This window comes from Aptenodytes forsteri, unplaced genomic scaffold (assembly GCF_000699145.1).
Source record: "Aptenodytes forsteri isolate BGI_AS27 unplaced genomic scaffold, ASM69914v1 Scaffold120, whole genome shotgun sequence".
Lineage (NCBI taxonomy): Eukaryota > Metazoa > Chordata > Aves > Sphenisciformes > Spheniscidae > Aptenodytes > Aptenodytes forsteri.
The window spans coordinates 1,126,666-1,131,651 of NW_008795938.1; positions in this window are offsets into that span (position 1 = coordinate 1,126,666).

Sequence of the window (4,986 nt, forward strand, 5' to 3'; positions counted from 1 at the left end):
CCCCCCAACTCCCTTTCCTGAGCACTTTTACTTAACAGGGAGGATCTGTTTGTGCTGGTTTCAAATTCTAGAGACGTTCCCTCGCAAGACAGAAGGCTACGTGAGGTGGGAGAAGCCATATAAAAAAGGCAATATGAGAAAAGTAGAAGGGTAGAGCCTGAAATAAAACAGTCAAAAAGAGCAAGAAGTCCAAGGGCACATCCAGAACGGGGGTGGAGGGGTGAACAAGCAAAACAGCAGTTTAGCCTAGAGTACTGTTTTCTCCACTCTCACTAGAAATAAAGACAAAACTAGGAGTATTATTACAGAATTCTTGCAGATGTTAAGTTTTAGGATGCCTGTTTTCAGCTACTTGTAAAAATTTTACCCTTTGTTCTCATTTTCCTTAGATGCATTAGGAGAGATTTTTTGTAAGAATCTCATGAATTGCTGCCGACTACTAGATGGGAGCACTTTCCAGATATTTTACATGAGGCTGAATAATTTCAAGATGGTTTCGGGTTTGACTTCCCATGGTCGAGATTCTCATATCACTGACATGGGCTTTATTTTCATTATAACTTATTTGAAATTAATGGAATTGTTCCAAATTAAAATGAGTTTGTTCAGAAAGAAAATCAGGTCTTTAGACCAGAAAAATAGAGTTAAAAGTTATTAGCAGGATTTTGTGTATTCTGTTCTGCTGTTCTGCTTATGGAGCTGTCTGTCTGGGTCATAGAATTATGCCCTTTATGGTCCAATGTTTTTTAAATGTTATGTTAATATATAACCCTTGCAATTCCCAGGAAAAAGATACTGAAGATCAGAGCTGAGTAATGCCATGATGTCTTTGGAAGTTCTTAAGGATTTTTCCCCACAAGTGAACTTAAAAATTAGTTATCAAAGGTGTTAATTGCCCTATTTACTTCAACAGGTTGAGTCTGAAACCTGCTGTCAACACTTGACTTCATGAACTAATTTCAGTGCTGCTACACTTAACCTCACACTGCCTGAAGTGCCAGAAGCACTACCTGCCAAAACGTCTCCAGCTTCACCTCTCCATCTTTAATGTTCTAGTTACTGCCTTCTAATACAAAAATACCTGGGCTCACTACTACAATCAGACCAGTCTGGTGAAACATTGTGGAGAACCTACCTTAGATATAGTATTTCCATCAGGGATAGAGCTGAGCAAAGTACGAAGGATTATGCTTTATTTGAAAGCCTGCATGTAATCTCACAGTAGTTTATCATACAATTAGGTGCTTCCTAAACCTGTTTCTAATTTAAGAGCTCTGGACTTCTTACCTTTTTGCAGAGATTGAGGTTGTAATAAAGAATGACAGGAGTGTAAAAGCACGGTCCTAAATATATCAGGAATTTCAATAATGCAGTATGTAATTCCTTCAGTTAATACTGGCTTTCACAAATATTTGTGGTACCCATGCAGCTGAAGACTCTTTGAACAGAGAACAGAAGAAACACTGGATACAGCCTTTGCATGCATTGTCTTTCTCAGCCACACTGCCCACTCCAGTCAGTCTCAATTTTTTCAAATGCCAATTAACAGGTGTGAGAAATGGTACTTCTTACCCAGAGACCGATGTCTGCATAACAGCGATACTATCTTGGCAATCCAGTCTGCAGCATAAATATCATGGTGTTTGAGCCCTTGGGGCCTGTGGAGTTTACAACTATGCTGTCAAGATCTCTTCGTTGGGGTAGTCCTTGAAGTCCTGCCAAGACGTAGGGGACTCCGGTGCTTTTATGTGCTCCCAAACACAGCTCTGGCTCCAGGAGTCAACACTCTCGTCAGGCTGAGTGATGGTGTGAATCTCCATCCCGCGAGCTGAGATTCCAGCGGGGAGTGTGACAGTGCATGCTTGCATGATGATGCCAGAGAAGCAGGTGACACTGGCAGATAGCTGCAAGGAATAGTAACTGGGTGGCTTCTTGTTACATATCCTCAGAACTTCACAGGATGGAATTAGAGAGAGAGGAACAGTTATAAAATGAGGTTACAAAATCCGGATGTCCTGATCAATTTGAGACAGTTGCAAGGTACCTAACACTGCATGCACAGGCAAGAACAGCATTCAGCACTGGGTCAGGATCTGTTTGCATCATATTTTGCCTAATCCAAGGATTAATCACATTGCAAGTCAATGAGCTGTTACGCTCTTCCAGGCTCTCCAGAGACTGCCCGGAGAGAAAAGAAGGGGTTGGTATGTCAAAACGGTGACACGAAGAGGCGCAGAGCAAATATGTTTTCCTTGTAATAAAAAACTACACAGGACCAAAATATTTCAACACAGCTTGGAAAGAAAAACAAGAGTTAAAAGGGCAAAGTTTGTCTCAGCCACATCCCAAAAAATCAGGAGAGCTGCATCAGTTCTGAATTTGGCCCTCTGCATATATGATAAATGGAGAGGAAGAGCAGCAGTTTGGAGGCTGAAGCACTTCACTTCTGGCAGTTCTCAGGAATCCCCAAAGCCTTCAAAACTGACACAACTCTTGCAATACATGGCATCACAACAGGTTTCTGTGCATTACCTGCATTTCTGCTGCTGTTAAGCCATAAATACTGAGATAGCATGCCTGCTTTTCATCTGGGCCAGAACTTAAAGGCAGGTCCAAACAGAGCATTTAAATGGCAGTGTTCATTCTGCTGACAGCTGGCGCTGATTTTGTAGTTATCCTCAAGCTCTACTACCTACCACAAATAAATGGGCTAAAATCTTTTAGCTTAACCATGGAAGCTCTGCTGAATGTCAAGTGGTTCTGTCACTGTCTGGGTTTTTAGACTATTTATCCAAGGGTAGCATTTAACCCTGTGACCATCTTTGCAGATGCCTGTGTCGGCACCAGCAACCAGCTGTGCAGTCCTAGAACAGTGAGGGAGGCTGCTAGATCACTCACTGCTTCTGAAAAGCTTTTCTCTTGTGGTTCACCACTAATACAAGGCACAGTATCCAGAGGAGGCAAAAATCAACAGCAGAAAACATATCTGAGAAGTATCATTAGTGGACATACTGTTCCTTTCCCTGTGCTGACCTTCAAGAACAAATGCATTTAGGTAAGTGTTCATTTGAAATAGTTTATGCAGTAAACAAGGCTGTTAAGTGTCACTGATATCTTTTAAGGCTCTATGAAATAAATCTATGTTCAGGGTCAGTTCTGCAATTTACTTGGTATCCTTAACCTCTGATAGAGAAAGACTGCTGTTATAATGAAATACTTTTGACAGGATTGGCCAGACTCTTCTTTAATGTTCAATACTGGAAGGTGCTGAGCATCATTCTGTTCACTGAAAGTAGCAAAAATTCACATAAATTACAGGTTCAGAGCCAACATGCTGTGTTCCCTGATAAGATTCATTTTGAGCTCAATTCTGCAAGGTATTGTCTATTTACTGGAAACCTATAGTTAAATCAGAGTTGATGGTATTCAGTAGCCTGCCAGAGATTCTTGGCCCCTTGTAAAATTGAGCTCCTACAAAAAGCACTTTAAGTGCTAATCTCTTTATAAAAATGGAATAAAGCAAAGCTGAATTCACCTGTCAAAGTGGTTCCTCCATAAAGCATCATGGAAAATTATTGAGTTAAGTTAAACCTGTGAACCGAAATCGGTGTTGTACTACTCAAGGATAATTAAAGTTATACCAGGGTCGTGTATAGACACCTTTAAATTCCATTTAAAACTTTAAAAGGACCGGTTTGTGTCTTATCACACGGTTCCTAATGAAACAGTCACATACTGTCAGACCCAAGATGGAGAGAAACATAGTTAGAGGTTCCCTGCGGAGAAAAAGCAGGTTGGTACTACAACATCCTGTACTTGTAACATTTCAGTTGATGTTCATAGTAAACACATGTAGCCGATTGCAAAACATCGGCTTTTCCCAGTGACCATCACTTGATGGGTTGCATTTATAGGATTCAAACTGAAAGACTGTCAGCAGCACTCTGAGAGATGGAAGGATGAGTTTACAAGTTGACAGATTTAGCTAAACTGAGATCTTCTGTGAAGTTGTGTGAACAGAAGATTTGGCCTCACAAAAATCCCTGGTCATGTGGTCCTGGAGTTACAGCAGTGATGCCCACACCGAGGAGTTGCAGCGCTACCAGGCAGCACTGCCTCTTCCTGATGTCTCTTGCTCTTAGGCTACCTCTATGCCTGCCCAGCACAGCTCCAGAGCTTGGGTACATCCCAGCCACCAGCTTTGCTTTTACATCTGCAGTCAACAGAAGATTGCAGTGTGCTGAAATACATGGAACAGAGCTCCTTCCTGCAGGAAAGATGTATTTAATTTATTCCCTTCCATCTTTAAAGAATTTTATATGGGAAATATTTTCCGGTTTGGTTGTCTTAAAGATGTTTGCAGAGCAATCTGCGCTGGCCCTGAAATTCCTTTTATTTCCTTTCCAGGGTATATGTATTTATTAGCACGTTAAAAGCATTTCCTTAGGTTTCTTCCTCACTACCAGCCTGTATTCTGCTGTGTTGTGCTAAATGAACCATACTGAATACAAATATTTTTAGAGAGAAGGCAAAACCAGCAGCCCATTTCCTAGCAAAGTATCACTCACGTTTGAGCAGCTTACGGACTCAGGTGGCTGTGACCAGCAATCTGCTCTAATCCCATGCCTGTGTGGATCATAATCTTGGGCAGACAACTGCTACTGACACTGTTCACTGTATGGTGTGGTGACTCCATCCCGATGGCAGTGGGTAAATGATACTGCCACCCACAACCACCTGTTCTGCCCACGTGGCAGCCTGCTACCGAAGTGGTCCATAGAGACATGGCAGCCACCTCCAAACACAGGACAGTGTGCCCTCTGGAATAGGGGCACGTCTGTCTGTTGTTATGCAGTCAGACATGTCAATCTGGGTCTCAGTTCAGTCATCCAGTCTATAATGCAACCCAGACCATTAAAAACATAGAATCATAGAATCATTGACGTTGAAAAAGACCTCTAAGATCATCGAGTCCAACCGTCAACC